The sequence below is a fragment of the Scardinius erythrophthalmus genome (genome assembly GCF_964197995.2).
Source record: "Scardinius erythrophthalmus genome assembly, chromosome: 23".
Classification (NCBI taxonomy): domain Eukaryota; kingdom Metazoa; phylum Chordata; class Actinopteri; order Cypriniformes; family Leuciscidae; genus Scardinius; species Scardinius erythrophthalmus.
Genome location: NC_138243.1, coordinates 32793141 through 32820827, shown reverse-complemented (window position 1 = coordinate 32820827; position 27687 = coordinate 32793141).

Genomic DNA, 27687 nt, shown 5'->3' with positions numbered 1-27687 from the left:
ACACACAGTGTTAAATGCTGTAGCAGGGACCAGTGTCAGTATTTGACAAAATATCTGGCTAAATCAAGTTGGAAAAGTATAAAATTTTACTTGCTCAGATATTCAGAGATGAAACAGTAGATCAGACTGGTAGCACTTGAACGAACTGTAAGCTCAAACACACACACACACACACACAGTGTTAAATGGTGTAGTGGGGACCAGTGTCAGTATTTGACAAAATATCTGGCTAAATCAAGTTGGAAAAGTATAAAATTTTACTTGCTCAGATATTCGGAGATGAAACAGTAGATCAGACTGGTAGCACTTGAACGAACTGTAAGCTGAAACACACACACAGTGTTAAATGCTGTAGCAGGGACCAGTGTCAGTATTTGACAAAATATCTGTCTAAATCAAGTTGGAAAAGTATAAAATTTTACTTGCTCAGATATTTGGAGATGAAACAGTAGATCAGACTGGTAGCACTTGAACGAACTGTAAGCTGAAACACACACACACACACACACACACACGTGTTAAATGCTGTAGCGGGGACCAGTGTCAGTATTTGACAAAATATCTGGCTAAATCAAGTTGGAAAAGTATAAAAACTTACTTGCTCAGATATTCGGAGATGAAACAGTAGATCAGACTGGTAGCACTTGAACGAACTGTAAGCTGAAACACACACACACACAGTGTTAAATGCTGTAGCGGGGACCAGTGTCAGTATTTGACAAAATATCTGGCTAAATCAAGTTGGAAAAGTATAAAATCTTACTTGAACGAACTGTAAGCTAAAACACACACACAGTTTTAAATGCTGTAGCGGGGACCAGTGTCAGTATTTGACAAAATATCTGGCTAAATCAAGTTGGAAAAGTATAAAATCTTACTTGAACGAACTGTAAGCTAAAACACACACACAGCGTTAAATGCTGTAGCGGGGACCAGTGTCAGTATTTGACTAAATATCTGGCTAAATCAAGTTGGAAAAGTATAAAATCTTACTTGCTCAGATATTCGGAGATGAAACAGTAGATCAGACTGGTAGCACTTGAACGAACTGTAAGCTGAAACACACACACAGTGTTAAATGCTGTAGCGGGGACCAGTGTCACACACGTGTTTGACAAAATATCTGGCTAAATAAAGTTGGAAAAGTATAAAATCTTACTTACTCAGATATTCAGAGATGAAACAGTAGATCAGACTGGTAGCACTTGAACGAACTGTAAGCTGAAACACACACACAGTGTTAAATGCTGTAGCGGGGAACAGTGTCACACACGTATTTGACAAAATATCTGGCTAAATCAAGTTGGAAAAGTATAAAATCTTACTTGCTCAGATAGTCAGATATGAAACAGTAGATCAGACTGGTAGCACTTGAACGAACTGTAAGCTGAAACACACACACACAGTGTTAAATGCTGTAGCGGGGACCAGTGTCACACACGTATTTGACAAAATATCTGGCTAAATCAAGTTGGAAAAGTATAAAATCTTACTTGCTCAGATATTCGGAGATGACACAGTAGATCAGACTGGTAGCACTTGAACGAACTGTAAGCTGAAACACACACACACACACAGTCTTAAATGCTGTAGCGGGGACCAGTGTCAGTATTTGACAAAATATCTGGCTAAATCAAGTTGGAAAAGTATAAAATCTTACTTGAACGATCTGTAAGCTAAAACACACACACAGTTTTAAATGCTGTAGCGGGGACCAGTGTCAGTATTTGACAAAATATCTGGCTAAATCAAGTTGGAAAAGTATAAAATCTTACTTGAACGAACTGTAAGCTAAAACACACACACAGCGTTAAATGCTGTAGCGGGGACCAGTGTCAGTATTTGACTAAATATCTGGCTAAAAAAAGTTGGAAAAGTATAAAAACTTACTTGCTCAGATATTCGGAGATGAAACAGTAGATCAGACTGGTAGCACTTGAACGAACTGTAAGCTGAAACACACACACACACACACACAGTGTTAAATGCTGTAGCGGGGAACAGTGTCACACACGTATTTGACAAAATATCTGGCTAAATCAAGTTGGAAAAGTATAAAATCTTACTTGCTCAGATAGTCAGATATGAAACAGTAGATCAGACTGGTAGCACTTGAACGAACTGTAAGCTGAAACACACACACACAGTGTTAAATGCTGTAGCGGGGACCAGTGTCACACACGTATTTGACAAAATATCTGGCTAAATCGAGTTGGAAAAGTATAAAATCTTACTTGCTCAGATATTCGGAGATGAAACAGTAGATCAGACTCGTAGCACTTGAATGAACTGTAAGCTGAAACACACACACACACAGTGTTAAATGCTGTAGCGGGGACCAGTGTCAGTATTTGACAAAATATCTGGCTAAATCAAGTTGGAAAAGTATAAAATCTTACTTGAACGAACTGTAAGCTAAAACACACAGTTTTAAATGCTGTAGCGGGGACCAGTGTCAGTATTTGACAAAATATCTGGCTAAATCAAGTTGGAAAAGTATAAAATCTTACTTGCTCAGATATTCAGAGATGAAACAGTAGATCAGACTGGTAGCACTTGAACGAACTGTAAGCTGAAACACACACAGTGTTAAATGCTGTAGTGGGGACCAGTGTCACACACGTGTGAGACAAAATATCTGGCTAAATCAAGTTGGAACAGTATAAAATCTTACTTGCTCAAATATTCGGAGATGAAACAGTAGATCAGACTGGTCGTACTTGAACGAACTGTAAGCTGAAACACACACACACACACACACAGTGTTAAATGCTGTAGCGGGGACCAGTGTCGCACGTGTTTGACAAAATATCTGGCTAAATCAAGTTGGAAAAGTATAAAATCTTACTTGCTCAGATATTCGGAGATGAAACAGTAGATCAGACTGGTAGCACTTGAACGAACTGTAAGCTGAAACACACACACAGACACACAGTGTTAAATGCTGTAGTGGGGACCAGTGTCAGTATTTGACAAAATATCTGGCTAAATCAAGTTGGAAAAGTATAAAATCTTACTTGAACGAACTGTAAGCTAAAACACACACAGTTTTAAATGCTGTAGCGGGGACCAGTGTCAGTATTTGACAAAATATCTGGCTAAATCAAGTTGGTAAAGTATAAAATCTTACTTGAACGAACTGTAAGCTAAAACACACACACAGTGTTAAATGCTGTAGCGGGGACCAGTGTCAGTATTTGACAAAATATCTGGCTAAATCAAGTTGGAAAAGTATAAAATCTTACTTGCTCAGATATTCGGAGATGAAACAGTAGATCAGACTGGTAGCACTTGAACGAACTGTAAGCTGAAACACACACACAGTGTTAAATGCTGTAGCGAGGACCAGTGTCAGTATTTGACAATATCTGGCTAAATCAAGTTGGAAAAGTATAAAATCTTACTTGCTCAGATATTCGGAGATGAAACAGTAGATCAGACTGGTAGCACTTAAATGAACTGTAAGCTGAAACACACACACACACACACACACACACACACACACACAGTGTTAAATGCTGTAGCGGGGACCAGTGTCAGTATTTGACAAAATATCTGGCTAAATCAAGTTGGAAAAGTATAAAATCTTACTTGCTCAGATATTCGGAGATGACACAGTAGATCAGACTGGTAGCACTTGAACGAACTGTAAGCTGAAACACACACACACACACAGTCTTAAATGCTGTAGCGGGGACCAGTGTCAGTATTTGACAAAATATCTGGCTAAATCAAGTTGGAAAAGTATAAAATCTTACTTGAACGATCTGTAAGCTAAAACACACACACAGTTTTAAATGCTGTAGCGGGGACCAGTGTCAGTATTTGACAAAATATCTGGCTAAATCAAGTTGGAAAAGTATAAAATCTTACTTGAACGAACTGTAAGCTAAAACACACACACAGCGTTAAATGCTGTAGCGGGGACCAGTGTCAGTATTTGACTAAATATCTGGCTAAAAAAAGTTGGAAAAGTATAAAAACTTACTTGCTCAGATATTCGGAGATGAAACAGTAGATCAGACTGGTAGCACTTGAACGAACTGTAAGCTGAAACACACACACACACACACACAGTGTTAAATGCTGTAGCGGGGAACAGTGTCACACACGTATTTGACAAAATATCTGGCTAAATCAAGTTGGAAAAGTATAAAATCTTACTTGCTCAGATAGTCAGATATGAAACAGTAGATCAGACTGGTAGCACTTGAACGAACTGTAAGCTGAAACACACACACACAGTGTTAAATGCTGTAGCGGGGACCAGTGTCACACACGTATTTGACAAAATATCTGGCTAAATCGAGTTGGAAAAGTATAAAATCTTACTTGCTCAGATATTCGGAGATGAAACAGTAGATCAGACTCGTAGCACTTGAATGAACTGTAAGCTGAAACACACACACACACAGTGTTAAATGCTGTAGCGGGGACCAGTGTCAGTATTTGACAAAATATCTGGCTAAATCAAGTTGGAAAAGTATAAAATCTTACTTGAACGAACTGTAAGCTAAAACACACAGTTTTAAATGCTGTAGCGGGGACCAGTGTCAGTATTTGACAAAATATCTGGCTAAATCAAGTTGGAAAAGTATAAAATCTTACTTGCTCAGATATTCAGAGATGAAACAGTAGATCAGACTGGTAGCACTTGAACGAACTGTAAGCTGAAACACACACAGTGTTAAATGCTGTAGTGGGGACCAGTGTCACACACGTGTGAGACAAAATATCTGGCTAAATCAAGTTGGAACAGTATAAAATCTTACTTGCTCAAATATTCGGAGATGAAACAGTAGATCAGACTGGTCGTACTTGAACGAACTGTAAGCTGAAACACACACACACACACACACACAGTGTTAAATGCTGTAGCGGGGACCAGTGTCGCACGTGTTTGACAAAATATCTGGCTAAATCAAGTTGGAAAAGTATAAAATCTTACTTGCTCAGATATTCGGAGATGAAACAGTAGATCAGACTGGTAGCACTTGAACGAACTGTAAGCTGAAACACACACACAGACACACAGTGTTAAATGCTGTAGTGGGGACCAGTGTCAGTATTTGACAAAATATCTGGCTAAATCAAGTTGGAAAAGTATAAAATCTTACTTGAACGAACTGTAAGCTAAAACACACACAGTTTTAAATGCTGTAGCGGGGACCAGTGTCAGTATTTGACAAAATATCTGGCTAAATCAAGTTGGTAAAGTATAAAATCTTACTTGAACGAACTGTAAGCTAAAACACACACACAGTGTTAAATGCTGTAGCGGGGACCAGTGTCAGTATTTGACAAAATATCTGGCTAAATCAAGTTGGAAAAGTATAAAATCTTACTTGCTCAGATATTCGGAGATGAAACAGTAGATCAGACTGGTAGCACTTGAACGAACTGTAAGCTGAAACACACACACAGTGTTAAATGCTGTAGCGAGGACCAGTGTCAGTATTTGACAATATCTGGCTAAATCAAGTTGGAAAAGTATAAAATCTTACTTGCTCAGATATTCGGAGATGAAACAGTAGATCAGACTGGTAGCACTTAAATGAACTGTAAGCTGAAACACACACACACACACACACACACACACACACAGTGTTAAATGCTGTAGCGGGGACCAGTGTCAGTATTTGACAAAATATCTGGCTAAATCAAGTTGGAAAAGTATAAAATCTTACTTGCTCAGATATTCGGAGATGACACAGTAGATCAGACTGGTAGCACTTGAACGAACTGTAAGCTGAAACACACACACACACACAGTCTTAAATGCTGTAGCGGGGACCAGTGTCAGTATTTGACAAAATATCTGGCTAAATCAAGTTGGAAAAGTATAAAATCTTACTTGAACGATCTGTAAGCTAAAACACACACACAGTTTTAAATGCTGTAGCGGGGACCAGTGTCAGTATTTGACAAAATATCTGGCTAAATCAAGTTGGAAAAGTATAAAATCTTACTTGAACGAACTGTAAGCTAAAACACACACACAGCGTTAAATGCTGTAGCGGGGACCAGTGTCAGTATTTGACTAAATATCTGGCTAAAAAAAGTTGGAAAAGTATAAAAACTTACTTGCTCAGATATTCGGAGATGAAACAGTAGATCAGACTGGTAGCACTTGAACGAACTGTAAGCTGAAACACACACACACACACACACAGTGTTAAATGCTGTAGCGGGGAACAGTGTCACACACGTATTTGACAAAATATCTGGCTAAATCAAGTTGGAAAAGTATAAAATCTTACTTGCTCAGATAGTCAGATATGAAACAGTAGATCAGACTGGTAGCACTTGAACGAACTGTAAGCTGAAACACACACACACAGTGTTAAATGCTGTAGCGGGGACCAGTGTCACACACGTATTTGACAAAATATCTGGCTAAATCGAGTTGGAAAAGTATAAAATCTTACTTGCTCAGATATTCGGAGATGAAACAGTAGATCAGACTCGTAGCACTTGAATGAACTGTAAGCTGAAACACACACACACACAGTGTTAAATGCTGTAGCGGGGACCAGTGTCAGTATTTGACAAAATATCTGGCTAAATCAAGTTGGAAAAGTATAAAATCTTACTTGAACGAACTGTAAGCTAAAACACACAGTTTTAAATGCTGTAGCGGGGACCAGTGTCAGTATTTGACAAAATATCTGGCTAAATCAAGTTGGAAAAGTATAAAATCTTACTTGCTCAGATATTCAGAGATGAAACAGTAGATCAGACTGGTAGCACTTGAACGAACTGTAAGCTGAAACACACACAGTGTTAAATGCTGTAGTGGGGACCAGTGTCACACACGTGTGAGACAAAATATCTGGCTAAATCAAGTTGGAACAGTATAAAATCTTACTTGCTCAAATATTCGGAGATGAAACAGTAGATCAGACTGGTCGTACTTGAACGAACTGTAAGCTGAAACACACACACACACACACACACAGTGTTAAATGCTGTAGCGGGGACCAGTGTCGCACGTGTTTGACAAAATATCTGGCTAAATCAAGTTGGAAAAGTATAAAATCTTACTTGCTCAGATATTCGGAGATGAAACAGTAGATCAGACTGGTAGCACTTGAACGAACTGTAAGCTGAAACACACACACAGACACACAGTGTTAAATGCTGTAGTGGGGACCAGTGTCAGTATTTGACAAAATATCTGGCTAAATCAAGTTGGAAAAGTATAAAATCTTACTTGAACGAACTGTAAGCTAAAACACACACAGTTTTAAATGCTGTAGCGGGGACCAGTGTCAGTATTTGACAAAATATCTGGCTAAATCAAGTTGGTAAAGTATAAAATCTTACTTGAACGAACTGTAAGCTAAAACACACACACAGTGTTAAATGCTGTAGCGGGGACCAGTGTCAGTATTTGACAAAATATCTGGCTAAATCAAGTTGGAAAAGTATAAAATCTTACTTGCTCAGATATTCGGAGATGAAACAGTAGATCAGACTGGTAGCACTTGAACGAACTGTAAGCTGAAACACACACACAGTGTTAAATGCTGTAGCGAGGACCAGTGTCAGTATTTGACAATATCTGGCTAAATCAAGTTGGAAAAGTATAAAATCTTACTTGCTCAGATATTCGGAGATGAAACAGTAGATCAGACTGGTAGCACTTAAATGAACTGTAAGCTGAAACACACACACACACACACACACACACACAGTGTTAAATGCTGTAGCGGGGACCAGTGTCAGTATTTGACAAAATATCTGGCTAAATCAAGTTGGAAAAGTATAAAATCTTACTTGCTCAGATATTCGGAGATGAAACAGTAGATCAGACTGGTAGCACTTGAACGAACTGTAAGCTGAAACACACACACACACACACAGTGTTAAATGCTGTAGCGGGGACCAGTGTCACACACGTGTTTGACAAAATATCTGGCTAAATCAAGTTGGAAAAGTATAAAATCTTACTTACTCAGATATTCAGAGATGAAACAGTAGATCAGACTGGTAGCACTTGAACGAACTGTAAGCTGAAACACACACACAGTGTTAAATGCTGTAGCGGGGACCAGTGTCAGTATTTGACAAAATATCTGGCTAAATCAAGTTGGAAAAGTATAAAATCTTACTTGCTCAGATATTCGGAGATGAAACAGTAGATCAGACTGGTAGCACTTGAACGAACTGTAAGCTGAAACACACACACAGTGTTAAATGCTGTAGCGGGGACCAGTGTCAGTATTTGACAATATCTGGCTAAATAAAGTTGGAAAAGTATAAAATCTTACTTGCTCATATTCGGAGATGAAACCGTAGATCAGACTGGTAGCACTTGAACGAACTGTAAGCTGAAACACACACACACACACAGTGTTAAATGCTGTAGCGGAGACCAGTGTCACACACGTGTTTGACAAAATATCTGGCTAAATCAAGTTGGAAAAGTATAAAATCTTACTTACTCAGATATTCAGAGATGAAACAGTAGATCAGACTGGTAGCACTTGAACGAACTGTAAGCTGAAACACACACACACACACAGTGTTAAATGCTGTAGCGGAGACCAGTGTCACACACGTGTTTGACAAAATATCTGGCTAAATCAAGTTGGAAAAGTATAAAATCTTACTTGCTCAGATATTCGGAGATGAAACAGTAGATCAGACTGGTAGCACTTGAACGAACTGTAAGCTGAAACACACACACACACACACACAGTGTTAAATGCTGTAGCGGGGAACAGTGTCACACACGTATTTGACAAAATATCTGGCTAAATCAAGTTGGAAAAGTATAAAATCTTACTTGCTCAGATAGTCAGATATGAAACAGTAGATCAGACTGGTAGCACTTGAACGAACTGTAAGCTGAAACACACACACACAGTGTTAAATGCTGTAGCGGGGACCAGTGTCACACACGTATTTGACAAAATATCTGGCTAAATCGAGTTGGAAAAGTATAAAATCTTACTTGCTCAGATATTCGGAGATGAAACAGTAGATCAGACTCGTAGCACTTGAATGAACTGTAAGCTGAAACACACACACACAGTGTTAAATGCTGTAGCGGGGACCAGTGTCAGTATTTGACAAAATATCTGGCTAAATCAAGTTGGAAAAGTATAAAATCTTACTTGAACGAACTGTAAGCTAAAACACACAGTTTTAAATGCTGTAGCGGGGACCAGTGTCAGTATTTGACAAAATATCTGGCTAAATCAAGTTGGAAAAGTATAAAATCTTACTTGCTCAGATATTCAGAGATGAAACAGTAGATCAGACTGGTAGCACTTGAACGAACTGTAAGCTGAAACACACACAGTGTTAAATGCTGTAGTGGGGACCAGTGTCAGTATTTGACAAAATATCTGGCTAAATCAAGTTGGAACAGTATAAAATCTTACTTGCTCAAATATTCGGAGATGAAACAGTAGATCAGACTGGTCGTACTTGAACGAACTGTAAGCTGAAACACACACACACACACACACACACACAGTGTTAAATGCTGTAGCGGGGACCAGTGTCGCACGTGTTTGACAAAATATCTGGCTAAATCAAGTTGGAAAAGTATAAAATCTTACTTGCTCAGATATTCGGAGATGAAACAGTAGATCAGACTGGTAGCACTTGAACGAACTGTAAGCTGAAACACACACACAGACACACAGTGTTAAATGCTGTAGTGGGGACCAGTGTCAGTATTTGACAAAATATCTGGCTAAATCAAGTTGGAAAAGTATAAAATCTTACTTGAACGAACTGTAAGCTAAAACACACACAGTTTTAAATGCTGTAGCGGGGACCAGTGTCAGTATTTGACAAAATATCTGGCTAAATCAAGTTGGTAAAGTATAAAATCTTACTTGAACGAACTGTAAGCTAAAACACACACACAGTGTTAAATGCTGTAGCGGGGACCAGTGTCAGTATTTGACAAAATATCTGGCTAAATCAAGTTGGAAAAGTATAAAATCTTACTTGCTCAGATATTCGGAGATGAAACAGTAGATCAGACTGGTAGCACTTGAACGAACTGTAAGCTGAAACACACACACAGTGTTAAATGCTGTAGCGAGGACCAGTGTCAGTATTTGACAATATCTGGCTAAATCAAGTTGGAAAAGTATAAAATCTTACTTGCTCAGATATTCGGAGATGAAACAGTAGATCAGACTGGTAGCACTTGAATGAACTGTAAGCTGAAACACACACACACACACACACACACAGTGTTAAATGCTGTAGCGGGGACCAGTGTCAGTATTTGACAAAATATCTGGCTAAATCAAGTTGGAAAAGTATAAAATCTTACTTGCTCAGATATTCAGAGATGAAACAGTAGATCAGACTGGTAGCACTTGAACGAACTGTAAGCTGAAACACACACACACACACACACAGTGTTAAATGCTGTAGCGGGGAACAGTGTCACACACGTATTTGACAAAATATCTGGCTAAATCAAGTTGGAAAAGTATAAAATCTTACTTGCTCAGATAGTCAGATATGAAACAGTAGATCAGACTGGTAGCACTTGAACGAACTGTAAGCTGAAACACACACACACAGTGTTAAATGCTGTAGCGGGGACCAGTGTCACACACGTATTTGACAAAATATCTGGCTAAATCGAGTTGGAAAAGTATAAAATCTTACTTGCTCAGATATTCGGAGATGAAACAGTAGATCAGACTCGTAGCACTTGAATGAACTGTAAGCTGAAACACACACACACACAGTGTTAAATGCTGTAGCGGGGACCAGTGTCAGTATTTGACAAAATATCTGGCTAAATCAAGTTGGAAAAGTATAAAATCTTACTTGAACGAACTGTAAGCTAAAACACACAGTTTTAAATGCTGTAGCGGGGACCAGTGTCAGTATTTGACAAAATATCTGGCTAAATCAAGTTGGAAAAGTATAAAATCTTACTTGCTCAGATATTCAGAGATGAAACAGTAGATCAGACTGGTAGCACTTGAACGAACTGTAAGCTGAAACACACACAGTGTTAAATGCTGTAGTGGGGACCAGTGTCACACACGTGTGAGACAAAATATCTGGCTAAATCAAGTTGGAACAGTATAAAATCTTACTTGCTCAAATATTCGGAGATGAAACAGTAGATCAGACTGGTCGTACTTGAACGAACTGTAAGCTGAAACACACACACACACACACACACAGTGTTAAATGCTGTAGCGGGGACCAGTGTCGCACGTGTTTGACAAAATATCTGGCTAAATCAAGTTGGAAAAGTATAAAATCTTACTTGCTCAGATATTCGGAGATGAAACAGTAGATCAGACTGGTAGCACTTGAACGAACTGTAAGCTGAAACACACACACAGACACACAGTGTTAAATGCTGTAGTGGGGACCAGTGTCAGTATTTGACAAAATATCTGGCTAAATCAAGTTGGAAAAGTATAAAATCTTACTTGAACGAACTGTAAGCTAAAACACACACAGTTTTAAATGCTGTAGCGGGGACCAGTGTCAGTATTTGACAAAATATCTGGCTAAATCAAGTTGGTAAAGTATAAAATCTTACTTGAACGAACTGTAAGCTAAAACACACACACAGTGTTAAATGCTGTAGCGGGGACCAGTGTCAGTATTTGACAAAATATCTGGCTAAATCAAGTTGGAAAAGTATAAAATCTTACTTGCTCAGATATTCGGAGATGAAACAGTAGATCAGACTGGTAGCACTTGAACGAACTGTAAGCTGAAACACACACACAGTGTTAAATGCTGTAGCGAGGACCAGTGTCAGTATTTGACAATATCTGGCTAAATCAAGTTGGAAAAGTATAAAATCTTACTTGCTCAGATATTCGGAGATGAAACAGTAGATCAGACTGGTAGCACTTAAATGAACTGTAAGCTGAAACACACACACACACACACACACACACACACACAGTGTTAAATGCTGTAGCGGGGACCAGTGTCAGTATTTGACAAAATATCTGGCTAAATCAAGTTGGAAAAGTATAAAATCTTACTTGCTCAGATATTCGGAGATGACACAGTAGATCAGACTGGTAGCACTTGAACGAACTGTAAGCTGAAACACACACACACACACAGTCTTAAATGCTGTAGCGGGGACCAGTGTCAGTATTTGACAAAATATCTGGCTAAATCAAGTTGGAAAAGTATAAAATCTTACTTGAACGATCTGTAAGCTAAAACACACACACAGTTTTAAATGCTGTAGCGGGGACCAGTGTCAGTATTTGACAAAATATCTGGCTAAATCAAGTTGGAAAAGTATAAAATCTTACTTGAACGAACTGTAAGCTAAAACACACACACAGCGTTAAATGCTGTAGCGGGGACCAGTGTCAGTATTTGACTAAATATCTGGCTAAAAAAAGTTGGAAAAGTATAAAAACTTACTTGCTCAGATATTCGGAGATGAAACAGTAGATCAGACTGGTAGCACTTGAACGAACTGTAAGCTGAAACACACACACACACACACACAGTGTTAAATGCTGTAGCGGGGAACAGTGTCACACACGTATTTGACAAAATATCTGGCTAAATCAAGTTGGAAAAGTATAAAATCTTACTTGCTCAGATAGTCAGATATGAAACAGTAGATCAGACTGGTAGCACTTGAACGAACTGTAAGCTGAAACACACACACACAGTGTTAAATGCTGTAGCGGGGACCAGTGTCACACACGTATTTGACAAAATATCTGGCTAAATCGAGTTGGAAAAGTATAAAATCTTACTTGCTCAGATATTCGGAGATGAAACAGTAGATCAGACTCGTAGCACTTGAATGAACTGTAAGCTGAAACACACACACACACAGTGTTAAATGCTGTAGCGGGGACCAGTGTCAGTATTTGACAAAATATCTGGCTAAATCAAGTTGGAAAAGTATAAAATCTTACTTGAACGAACTGTAAGCTAAAACACACAGTTTTAAATGCTGTAGCGGGGACCAGTGTCAGTATTTGACAAAATATCTGGCTAAATCAAGTTGGAAAAGTATAAAATCTTACTTGCTCAGATATTCAGAGATGAAACAGTAGATCAGACTGGTAGCACTTGAACGAACTGTAAGCTGAAACACACACAGTGTTAAATGCTGTAGTGGGGACCAGTGTCACACACGTGTGAGACAAAATATCTGGCTAAATCAAGTTGGAACAGTATAAAATCTTACTTGCTCAAATATTCGGAGATGAAACAGTAGATCAGACTGGTCGTACTTGAACGAACTGTAAGCTGAAACACACACACACACACACACACAGTGTTAAATGCTGTAGCGGGGACCAGTGTCGCACGTGTTTGACAAAATATCTGGCTAAATCAAGTTGGAAAAGTATAAAATCTTACTTGCTCAGATATTCGGAGATGAAACAGTAGATCAGACTGGTAGCACTTGAACGAACTGTAAGCTGAAACACACACACAGACACACAGTGTTAAATGCTGTAGTGGGGACCAGTGTCAGTATTTGACAAAATATCTGGCTAAATCAAGTTGGAAAAGTATAAAATCTTACTTGAACGAACTGTAAGCTAAAACACACACAGTTTTAAATGCTGTAGCGGGGACCAGTGTCAGTATTTGACAAAATATCTGGCTAAATCAAGTTGGTAAAGTATAAAATCTTACTTGAACGAACTGTAAGCTAAAACACACACACAGTGTTAAATGCTGTAGCGGGGACCAGTGTCAGTATTTGACAAAATATCTGGCTAAATCAAGTTGGAAAAGTATAAAATCTTACTTGCTCAGATATTCGGAGATGAAACAGTAGATCAGACTGGTAGCACTTGAACGAACTGTAAGCTGAAACACACACACAGTGTTAAATGCTGTAGCGAGGACCAGTGTCAGTATTTGACAATATCTGGCTAAATCAAGTTGGAAAAGTATAAAATCTTACTTGCTCAGATATTCGGAGATGAAACAGTAGATCAGACTGGTAGCACTTAAATGAACTGTAAGCTGAAACACACACACACACACACACACACACACACAGTGTTAAATGCTGTAGCGGGGACCAGTGTCAGTATTTGACAAAATATCTGGCTAAATCAAGTTGGAAAAGTATAAAATCTTACTTGCTCAGATATTCGGAGATGAAACAGTAGATCAGACTGGTAGCACTTGAACGAACTGTAAGCTGAAACACACACACACACACACACACAGTGTTAAATGCTGTAGCGGGGACCAGTGTCACACACGTGTTTGACAAAATATCTGGCTAAATCAAGTTGGAAAAGTATAAAATCTTACTTACTCAGATATTCAGAGATGAAACAGTAGATCAGACTGGTAGCACTTGAACGAACTGTAAGCTGAAACACACACACAGTGTTAAATGCTGTAGCGGGGACCAGTGTCAGTATTTGACAAAATATCTGGCTAAATCAAGTTGGAAAAGTATAAAATCTTACTTGCTCAGATATTCGGAGATGAAACAGTAGATCAGACTGGTAGCACTTGAACGAACTGTAAGCTGAAACACACACACAGTGTTAAATGCTGTAGCGGGGACCAGTGTCAGTATTTGACAATATCTGGCTAAATAAAGTTGGAAAAGTATAAAATCTTACTTGCTCATATTCGGAGATGAAACCGTAGATCAGACTGGTAGCACTTGAACGAACTGTAAGCTGAAACACACACACACACACAGTGTTAAATGCTGTAGCGGAGACCAGTGTCACACACGTGTTTGACAAAATATCTGGCTAAATCAAGTTGGAAAAGTATAAAATCTTACTTACTCAGATATTCAGAGATGAAACAGTAGATCAGACTGGTAGCACTTGAACGAACTGTAAGCTGAAACACACACACAGTGTTAAATGCTGTAGCAGGGACCAGTGTCAGTATTTGACAAAATATCTGTCTAAATCAAGTTGGAAAAGTATAAAATTTTACTTGCTCAGATATTTGGAGATGAAACAGTAGATCAGACTGGTAGCACTTGAACGAACTGTAAGCTGAAACACACACACACACACACACACACACAGTGTTAAATGCTGTAGCGGGGACCAGTGTCAGTATTTGACAAAATATCTGGCTAAATCAAGTTGGAAAAGTATAAAAACTTACTTGCTCAGATATTCGGAGATGAAACAGTAGATCAGACTGGTAGCACTTGAACGAACTGTAAGCTGAAACACACACACACACAGTGTTAAATGCTGTAGCGGGGACCAGTGTCAGTATTTGACAAAATATCTGGCTAAATCAAGTTGGAAAAGTATAAAATCTTACTTGAACGAACTGTAAGCTAAAACACACACACAGTTTTAAATGCTGTAGCGGGGACCAGTGTCAGTATTTGACAAAATATCTGGCTAAATCAAGTTGGAAAAGTATAAAATCTTACTTGAACGAACTGTAAGCTAAAACACACACACAGCGTTAAATGCTGTAGCGGGGACCAGTGTCAGTATTTGACTAAATATCTGGCTAAATCAAGTTGGAAAAGTATAAAATCTTACTTGCTCAGATATTCGGAGATGAAACAGTAGATCAGACTGGTAGCACTTGAACGAACTGTAAGCTGAAACACACACACAGTGTTAAATGCTGTAGCGGGGACCAGTGTCACACACGTGTTTGACAAAATATCTGGCTAAATAAAGTTGGAAAAGTATAAAATCTTACTTACTCAGATATTCAGAGATGAAACAGTAGATCAGACTGGTAGCACTTGAACGAACTGTAAGCTGAAACACACACACAGTGTTAAATGCTGTAGCGGGGAACAGTGTCACACACGTATTTGACAAAATATCTGGCTAAATCAAGTTGGAAAAGTATAAAATCTTACTTGCTCAGATAGTCAGATATGAAACAGTAGATCAGACTGGTAGCACTTGAACGAACTGTAAGCTGAAACACACACACACAGTGTTAAATGCTGTAGCGGGGACCAGTGTCACACACGTATTTGACAAAATATCTGGCTAAATCAAGTTGGAAAAGTATAAAATCTTACTTGCTCAGATATTCGGAGATGACACAGTAGATCAGACTGGTAGCACTTGAACGAACTGTAAGCTGAAACACACACACACACACAGTCTTAAATGCTGTAGCGGGGACCAGTGTCAGTATTTGACAAAATATCTGGCTAAATCAAGTTGGAAAAGTATAAAATCTTACTTGAACGATCTGTAAGCTAAAACACACACACAGTTTTAAATGCTGTAGCGGGGACCAGTGTCAGTATTTGACAAAATATCTGGCTAAATCAAGTTGGAAAAGTATAAAATCTTACTTGAACGAACTGTAAGCTAAAACACACACACAGCGTTAAATGCTGTAGCGGGGACCAGTGTCAGTATTTGACTAAATATCTGGCTAAAAAAAGTTGGAAAAGTATAAAAACTTACTTGCTCAGATATTCGGAGATGAAACAGTAGATCAGACTGGTAGCACTTGAACGAACTGTAAGCTGAAACACACACACACACACACACAGTGTTAAATGCTGTAGCGGGGAACAGTGTCACACACGTATTTGACAAAATATCTGGCTAAATCAAGTTGGAAAAGTATAAAATCTTACTTGCTCAGATAGTCAGATATGAAACAGTAGATCAGACTGGTAGCACTTGAACGAACTGTAAGCTGAAACACACACACACAGTGTTAAATGCTGTAGCGGGGACCAGTGTCACACACGTATTTGACAAAATATCTGGCTAAATCGAGTTGGAAAAGTATAAAATCTTACTTGCTCAGATATTCGGAGATGAAACAGTAGATCAGACTCGTAGCACTTGAATGAACTGTAAGCTGAAACACACACACACACAGTGTTAAATGCTGTAGCGGGGACCAGTGTCAGTATTTGACAAAATATCTGGCTAAATCAAGTTGGAAAAGTATAAAATCTTACTTGAACGAACTGTAAGCTAAAACACACAGTTTTAAATGCTGTAGCGGGGACCAGTGTCAGTATTTGACAAAATATCTGGCTAAATCAAGTTGGAAAAGTATAAAATCTTACTTGCTCAGATATTCAGAGATGAAACAGTAGATCAGACTGGTAGCACTTGAACGAACTGTAAGCTGAAACACACACAGTGTTAAATGCTGTAGTGGGGACCAGTGTCACACACGTGTGAGACAAAATATCTGGCTAAATCAAGTTGGAACAGTATAAAATCTTACTTGCTCAAATATTCGGAGATGAAACAGTAGATCAGACTGGTCGTACTTGAACGAACTGTAAGCTGAAACACACACACACACACACAGTGTTAAATGCTGTAGCGGGGACCAGTGTCGCACGTGTTTGACAAAATATCTGGCTAAATCAAGTTGGAAAAGTATAAAATCTTACTTGCTCAGATATTCGGAGATGAAACAGTAGATCAGACTGGTAGCACTTGAACGAACTGTAAGCTGAAACACACACACAGACACACAGTGTTAAATGCTGTAGTGGGGACCAGTGTCAGTATTTGACAAAATATCTGGCTAAATCAAGTTGGAAAAGTATAAAATCTTACTTGAACGAACTGTAAGCTAAAACACACACAGTTTTAAATGCTGTAGCGGGGACCAGTGTCAGTATTTGACAAAATATCTGGCTAAATCAAGTTGGTAAAGTATAAAATCTTACTTGAACGAACTGTAAGCTAAAACACACACACAGTGTTAAATGCTGTAGCGGGGACCAGTGTCAGTATTTGACAAAATATCTGGCTAAATCAAGTTGGAAAAGTATAAAATCTTACTTGCTCAGATATTCGGAGATGAAACAGTAGATCAGACTGGTAGCACTTGAACGAACTGTAAGCTGAAACACACACACAGTGTTAAATGCTGTAGCGAGGACCAGTGTCAGTATTTGACAATATCTGGCTAAATCAAGTTGGAAAAGTATAAAATCTTACTTGCTCAGATATTCGGAGATGAAACAGTAGATCAGACTGGTAGCACTTAAATGAACTGTAAGCTGAAACACACACACACACACACACACACACACACACACAGTGTTAAATGCTGTAGCGGGGACCAGTGTCAGTATTTGACAAAATATCTGGCTAAATCAAGTTGGAAAAGTATAAAATCTTACTTGCTCAGATATTCGGAGATGACACAGTAGATCAGACTGGTAGCACTTGAACGAACTGTAAGCTGAAACACACACACACACACAGTCTTAAATGCTGTAGCGGGGACCAGTGTCAGTATTTGACAAAATATCTGGCTAAATCAAGTTGGAAAAGTATAAAATCTTACTTGAACGATCTGTAAGCTAAAACACACACACAGTTTTAAATGCTGTAGCGGGGACCAGTGTCAGTATTTGACAAAATATCTGGCTAAATCAAGTTGGAAAAGTATAAAATCTTACTTGAACGAACTGTAAGCTAAAACACACACACAGCGTTAAATGCTGTAGCGGGGACCAGTGTCAGTATTTGACTAAATATCTGGCTAAAAAAAGTTGGAAAAGTATAAAAACTTACTTGCTCAGATATTCGGAGATGAAACAGTAGATCAGACTGGTAGCACTTGAACGAACTGTAAGCTGAAACACACACACACACACACACAGTGTTAAATGCTGTAGCGGGGAACAGTGTCACACACGTATTTGACAAAATATCTGGCTAAATCAAGTTGGAAAAGTATAAAATCTTACTTGCTCAGATAGTCAGATATGAAACAGTAGATCAGACTGGTAGCACTTGAACGAACTGTAAGCTGAAACACACACACACAGTGTTAAATGCTGTAGCGGGGACCAGTGTCACACACGTATTTGACAAAATATCTGGCTAAATCGAGTTGGAAAAGTATAAAATCTTACTTGCTCAGATATTCGGAGATGAAACAGTAGATCAGACTCGTAGCACTTGAATGAACTGTAAGCTGAAACACACACACACACAGTGTTAAATGCTGTAGCGGGGACCAGTGTCAGTATTTGACAAAATATCTGGCTAAATCAAGTTGGAAAAGTATAAAATCTTACTTGAACGAACTGTAAGCTAAAACACACAGTTTTAAATGCTGTAGCGGGGACCAGTGTCAGTATTTGACAAAATATCTGGCTAAATCAAGTTGGAAAAGTATAAAATCTTACTTGCTCAGATATTCAGAGATGAAACAGTAGATCAGACTGGTAGCACTTGAACGAACTGTAAGCTGAAACACACACAGTGTTAAATGCTGTAGTGGGGACCAGTGTCACACACGTGTGAGACAAAATATCTGGCTAAATCAAGTTGGAACAGTATAAAATCTTACTTGCTCAAATATTCGGAGATGAAACAGTAGATCAGACTGGTCGTACTTGAACGAACTGTAAGCTGAAACACACACACACACACACACACAGTGTTAAATGCTGTAGCGGGGACCAGTGTCGCACGTGTTTGACAAAATATCTGGCTAAATCAAGTTGGAAAAGTATAAAATCTTACTTGCTCAGATATTCGGAGATGAAACAGTAGATCAGACTGGTAGCACTTGAACGAACTGTAAGCTGAAACACACACACAGACACACAGTGTTAAATGCTGTAGTGGGGACCAGTGTCAGTATTTGACAAAATATCTGGCTAAATCAAGTTGGAAAAGTATAAAATCTTACTTGAACGAACTGTAAGCTAAAACACACACAGTTTTAAATGCTGTAGCGGGGACCAGTGTCAGTATTTGACAAAATATCTGGCTAAATCAAGTTGGTAAAGTATAAAATCTTACTTGAACGAACTGTAAGCTAAAACACACACACAGTGTTAAATGCTGTAGCGGGGACCAGTGTCAGTATTTGACAAAATATCTGGCTAAATCAAGTTGGAAAAGTATAAAATCTTACTTGCTCAGATATTCGGAGATGAAACAGTAGATCAGACTGGTAGCACTTGAACGAACTGTAAGCTGAAACACACACACAGTGTTAAATGCTGTAGCGAGGACCAGTGTCAGTATTTGACAATATCTGGCTAAATCAAGTTGGAAAAGTATAAAATCTTACTTGCTCAGATATTCGGAGATGAAACAGTAGATCAGACTGGTAGCACTTAAATGAACTGTAAGCTGAGACACACACACACACACACACACACACACACAGTGTTAAATGCTGTAGCGGGGACCAGTGTCAGTATTTGACAAAATATCTGGCTAAATCAAGTTGGAAAAGTATAAAATCTTACTTGCTCAGATATTCGGAGATGAAACAGTAGATCAGACTGGTAGCACTTGAACGAACTGTAAGCTGAAACACACACACACACACACAGTGTTAAATGCTGTAGCGGGGACCAGTGTCACACACGTGTTTGACAAAATATCTGGCTAAATCAAGTTGGAAAAGTATAAAATCTTACTTACTCAGATATTCAGAGATGAAACAGTAGATCAGACTGGTAGCACTTGAACGAACTGTAAGCTGAAACACACACACAGTGTTAAATGCTGTAGCGGGGACCAGTGTCAGTATTTGACAAAATATCTGGCTAAATCAAGTTGGAAAAGTATAAAATCTTACTTGCTCAGATATTCGGAGATGAAACAGTAGATCAGACTGGTAGCACTTGAACGAACTGTAAGCTGAAACACACACACAGTGTTAAATGCTGTAGCGGGGACCAGTGTCAGTATTTGACAATATCTGGCTAAATAAAGTTGGAAAAGTATAAAATCTTACTTGCTCATATTCGGAGATGAAACCGTAGATCAGACTGGTAGCACTTGAACGAACTGTAAGCTGAAACACACACACACACACAGTGTTAAATGCTGTAGCGGAGACCAGTGTCACACACGTGTTTGACAAAATATCTGGCTAAATCAAGTTGGAAAAGTATAAAATCTTACTTACTCAGATATTCAGAGATGAAACAGTAGATCAGACTGGTAGCACTTGAACGAACTGTAAGCTGAAACACACACACACACACAGTGTTAAATGCTGTAGCGGAGACCAGTGTCACACACGTGTTTGACAAAATATCTGGCTAAATCAAGTTGGAAAAGTATAAAATCTTACTTGCTCAGATATTCGGAGATGAAACAGTAGATCAGACTGGTAGCACTTGAACGAACTGTAAGCTGAAACACACACACACACACACACAGTGTTAAATGCTGTAGCGGGGAACAGTGTCACACACGTATTTGACAAAATATCTGGCTAAATCAAGTTGGAAAAGTATAAAATCTTACTTGCTCAGATAGTCAGATATGAAACAGTAGATCAGACTGGTAGCACTTGAACGAACTGTAAGCTGAAACACACACACACAGTGTTAAATGCTGTAGCGGGGACCAGTGTCACACACGTATTTGACAAAATATCTGGCTAAATCGAGTTGGAAAAGTATAAAATCTTACTTGCTCAGATATTCGGAGATGAAACAGTAGATCAGACTCGTAGCACTTGAATGAACTGTAAGCTGAAACACACACACACAGTGTTAAATGCTGTAGCGGGGACCAGTGTCAGTATTTGACAAAATATCTGGCTAAATCAAGTTGGAAAAGTATAAAATCTTACTTGAACGAACTGTAAGCTAAAACACACAGTTTTAAATGCTGTAGCGGGGACCAGTGTCAGTATTTGACAAAATATCTGGCTAAATCAAGTTGGAAAAGTATAAAATCTTACTTGCTCAGATATTCAGAGATGAAACAGTAGATCAGACTGGTAGCACTTGAACGAACTGTAAGCTGAAACACACACAGTGTTAAATGCTGTAGTGGGGACCAGTGTCAGTATTTGACAAAATATCTGGCTAAATCAAGTTGGAACAGTATAAAATCTTACTTGCTCAAATATTCGGAGATGAAACAGTAGATCAGACTGGTCGTACTTGAACGAACTGTAAGCTGAAACACACACACACACACACACACACAGTGTTAAATGCTGTAGCGGGGACCAGTGTCGCACGTGTTTGACAAAATATCTGGCTAAATCAAGTTGGAAAAGTATAAAATCTTACTTGCTCAGATATTCGGAGATGAAACAGTAGATCAGACTGGTAGCACTTGAACGAACTGTAAGCTGAAACACACACACAGACACACAGTGTTAAATGCTGTAGTGGGGACCAGTGTCAGTATTTGACAAAATATCTGGCTAAATCAAGTTGGAAAAGTATAAAATCTTACTTGAACGAACTGTAAGCTAAAACACACACAGTTTTAAATGCTGTAGCGGGGACCAGTGTCAGTATTTGACAAAATATCTGGCTAAATCAAGTTGGTAAAGTATAAAATCTTACTTGAACGAACTGTAAGCTAAAACACACACACAGTGTTAAATGCTGTAGCGGGGACCAGTGTCAGTATTTGACAAAATATCTGGCTAAATCAAGTTGGAAAAGTATAAAATCTTACTTGCTCAGATATTCGGAGATGAAACAGTAGATCAGACTGGTAGCACTTGAACGAACTGTAAGCTGAAACACACACACAGTGTTAAATGCTGTAGCGAGGACCAGTGTCAGTATTTGACAATATCTGGCTAAATCAAGTTGGAAAAGTATAAAATCTTACTTGCTCAGATATTCGGAGATGAAACAGTAGATCAGACTGGTAGCACTTGAATGAACTGTAAGCTGAAACACACACACACACACACACACACACAGTGTTAAATGCTGTAGCGGGGACCAGTGTCAGTATTTGACAAAATATCTGGCTAAATCAAGTTGGAAAAGTATAAAATCTTACTTGCTCAGATATTCAGAGATGAAACAGTAGATCAGACTGGTAGCACTTGAACGAACTGTAAGCTGAAACACACACACACACACACAGTGTTAAATGCTGTAGCGGGGACCAGTGTCACACACGTGTTTGACAAAATATCTGGCTAAATCAAGTTGGAAAAGTATAAAATCTTACTTGCTCAGATATTCGGAGATGAAACAGTAGATCAGACTGGTAGCACTTGAACGAACTGTAAGCTGAAACACACACACACACACAGTGTTAAATGCTGTAGCGGGGACCAGTGTCAGTATTTGACAAAATATCTGGCTAAATCAAGTTGGAAAAGTATAAAATCTTACTTGCTCAGATATTCGGAGATGAAACAGTAGATCAGACTGGTAGCACTTGAACGAACTGTAAGCTGAAACACACACACACACACTGTTAAATGCTGTAGCGGGGACCAGTGTCACACACGTGTTTGACAAAATATCTGGCTAAATCAAGTTGGAAAAGTATAAAATCTTACTTACTCAGATATTCAGAGATGAAACAGTAGATCAGACTGGTAGCACTTGAACGAACTGTAAGCTGAAACACACACACAGTGTTAAATGCTGTAGCGGGGACCAGTGTCAGTATTTGACAAAATATCTGGCTAAATCAAGTTGGAAAAGTATAAAATCTTACTTGCTCAGATATTCGGAGATGAAACAGTAGATCAGACTGGTAGCACTTGAACGAACTGTAAGCTGAAACACACACACAGTGTTAAATGCTGTAGCGGGGACCAGTGTCAGTATTTGACAAAATATCTGGCAAAATCAAGTTGGAAAAGTATAAAATCTTACTTGCTCAGATATTCGGAGATGAAACAGTAGATCAGACTGGTAGCACTTGAACGAACTGTAAGCTGAAACACACACACAGTGTTAAATGCTGTAGCGGGGACCAGTGTCAGTATTTGACAAAATATCTGGCTAAATCAAGTTGGAAAAGTATAAAATCTTACTTACTCAGATATTCGGAGATGAAACAGTAGATCAGACTGGTAGCACTTGAACGAACTGTAAGCTGAAACACACACACAGTGTTAAATGCTGTAGCGGGGACCAGTGTCAGTATTTGACAAAATATCTGGCTAAATCAAGTTGGAAAAGTATAAAATCTTACTTGCTCAGATATTCGGAGATGAAACAGTAGATCAGACTGGTAGCACTTGAACGAACTGTAAGCTGAAACACACACACAGTGTTAAATGCTGTAGCGGGGACCAGTGTCAGTATTTGACAATATCTGGCTAAATAAAGTTGGAAAAGTATAAAATCTTACTTGCTCATATTCGGAGATGAAACCGTAGATCAGACTGGTAGCACTTGAACGAACTGTAAGCTGAAACACACACACACACACAGTGTTAAATGCTGTAGCGGAGACCAGTGTCACACACGTGTTTGACAAAATATCTGGCTAAATCAAGTTGGAAAAGTATAAAATCTTACTTACTCAGATATTCAGAGATGAAACAGTAGATCAGACTGGTAGCACTTGAACGAACTGTAAGCTGAAACACACACACACACACAGTGTTAAATGCTGTAGCGGAGACCAGTGTCACACACGTGTTTGACAAAATATCTGGCTAAATCAAGTTGGAAAAGTATAAAATCTTACTTGCTCAGATAGTCGGAGATGAAACAGTAGATCAGACTGGTAGCACTTGAACGAACTGTAAGCTGAAACACACACACAGTGTTAAATGCTGTAGCGGGGACCAGTGTCAGTATTTGACAAAATATCTGGCTAAATAAAGTTGGAAAAGTATCAAATCTTACTTGCTCAGATATTCGGAGATGAAACAGTAGATCAGACTGGTAGCACTTGAACGAACTGTAAGCTGAAACACACACTCACACACAGTGTTAAATGCTGTAGCGGGGACCAGTGTCACACACGTGTTTTCCAACTTGATTTAGCCAGATATTTTGTCAAACACGTGTGTGACACTGGTCCCCGCTACAGCATTTAACACTGTGTGTGTGTTTCAGCTTACAGTTCGTTCAAGTGCTACCAGTCTGATCTACTGTTTCATCTCTGAATATCTGTGTAAGTAAGATTTTATACTTTTCCAACTTGATTTAGCCAGATATTTTGTCAAAGTATAAAATCTTACTTACTCAGATATTCAGAGATGAAACAGTAGATCAGACTGGTAGCACTTGAACGAACTGTAAGCTGAAACACACACAGTGTTAAATGCTGTAGCGGGGACCAGTGTCAGTATTTGACAAAATATCTGGCTAAATCAAGTTGGAAAAGTATAAAATCTTACTTGAATGAACTGTAAGCTAAAACACACACACAGTTTTAAATGCTGTAGCGGGGACCAGTGTCAGTATTTGACAAAATATCTGGCTAAATCAAGTTGGAAAAGTATAAAATCTTACTTGAACAAACTGTAAGCTAAAACACACACACAGTGTTAAATGCTGTAGCAGGGACCAGTGTCAGTATTTGACAGAATATCTGGCTAAATAAAGTTGGAAAAGTATAAAATCTTACTTACTCAGATATTCGGAGATGAAACAGTAGATCAGACTGGTAGCACTTGAACGAACTGTAAGCTGAAACACACACACACACAGTGTTAAATGCTGTAGCGGGGACCAGTGTCACACACGTATTTGACAAAATATCTGGCTAAATCAAGTTGGAAAATTATAAAAACTTACTTGCTCAGATATTCGGAGATGAAACAGTAGATCAGACTGGTAGCACTTGAACGAACTGTAAGCTGAAACACACACACACACAGTGTTAAATGCTGTAGCGGGGACCAGTGTCAGTATTTGACAAAATATCTGGCTAAATCGAGTTGGAAAAGTATAAAATCTTACTTTACTCAGATATTCGGAGATGAAACAGTAGATCAGACTGGTAGCACTTGAACGAACTGTAAGCTGAAACACACACACACACACAGTGTTAAATGCTGTAGTGGGGACCAGTGTCAGTATTTGACAAAGTATCTTGCTAAATCAAGTTGGAAAAGTATAAAATCTTACTTGCTCAGATATTCGGAGATGAAACAGTAGATCAGACTGGTAGCACTTGAACGAACTGTAAGCTGAAACACACACACACAGTGTTAAATGCTGTAGCGGGGACCAGTGTCAGTATTTGACAAAATATCTGGCTAAATCAAGTTGGAAAAGTATAAAATCTTACTTGAACGAACTGTAAGCTAAAACACACACACAGTTTTAAATGCTGTAGCGGGGACCAGTGTCAGTATTTGACAAAATATCTGGCTAAATCAAGTTGGAAAAGTATAAAATCTTACTTGAACAAACTGTAAGCTAAAACACACACACAGTGTTAAATGCTGTAGCGGGGACCAGTGTCAGTATTTGACAAAATATCTGGCTAAATCAAGTTGGAAAAGTATAAAATCTTACTTGAACAAACTGTAAGCTAAAACACACACACAGTGTTAAATGCTGTAGCAGGGACCAGTGTCAGTATTTGACAGAATATCTGGCTAAATAAAGTTGGAAAAGTATAAAATCTTACTTACTCAGATATTCGGAGATGAAACAGTAGATCAGACTGGTAGCACTTGAACGAACTGTAAGCTGAAACACACACACAGCGTTAAATGCTGTAGCGGGGACCAGTGTCAGTATTTGACAAAATATCTGGCTAAATCAAGTTGGAAAAGTATAAAATCTTACTTGCTCAGATATTCGGAGATGAAACAGTAGATCAGACTGGTAGCACTTGAACGAACTGTAAGCTGAAACACACACAGTGTTAAATGCTGTAGCGGGGACCAGTGTCACACACGTGTTTGACAAAATATCTGGCTAAATCAAGTTGGAAAAGTATAAAATCTTACTTACTCAGATATTCAGAGATGAAACAGTAGATCAGACTGGTAGCACTTGAACGAACTGTAAGCTGAAACACACACACACAGTGTTAAATGCTGTAGCAGGGACCAGTGTCAGTATTTGACAAAATATCTGGCTAAATCAAGTTGGAAAAGTATAAAATTTTACTTGCTCAGATATTCAGAGATGAAACAGTAGATCAGACTGGTAGCACTTGAACGAACTGTAAGCTCAAACACACACACACACACACACAGTGTTAAATGGTGTAGTGGGGACCAGTGTCAGTATTTGACAAAATATCTGGCTAAATCAAGTTGGAAAAGTATAAAATTTTACTTGCTCAGATATTCGGAGATGAAACAGTAGATCAGACTGGTAGCACTTGAACGAACTGTAAGCTGAAACACACACACAGTGTTAAATGCTGTAGCAGGGACCAGTGTCAGTATTTGACAAAATATCTGTCTAAATCAAGTTGGAAAAGTATAAAATTTTACTTGCTCAGATATTTGGAGATGAAACAGTAGATCAGACTGGTAGCACTTGAACGAACTGTAAGCTGAAACACACACACACACACACACACACACAGTGTTAAATGCTGTAGCGGGGACCAGTGTCAGTATTTGACAAAATATCTGGCTAAATCAAGTTGGAAAAGTATAAAAACTTACTTGCTCAGATATTCGGAGATGAAACAGTAGATCAGACTGGTAGCACTTGAACGAACTGTAAGCTGAAACACACACACACACAGTGTTAAATGCTGTAGCGGGGACCAGTGTCAGTATTTGACAAAATATCTGGCTAAATCAAGTTGGAAAAGTATAAAATCTTACTTGAACGAACTGTAAGCTAAAACACACACACAGTTTTAAATGCTGTAGCGGGGACCAGTGTCAGTATTTGACAAAATATCTGGCTAAATCAAGTTGGAAAAGTATAAAATCTTACTTGAACGAACTGTAAGCTAAAACACACACACAGCGTTAAATGCTGTAGCGGGGACCAGTGTCAGTATTTGACTAAATATCTGGCTAAATCAAGTTGGAAAAGTATAAAATCTTACTTGCTCAGATATTCGGAGATGAAACAGTAGA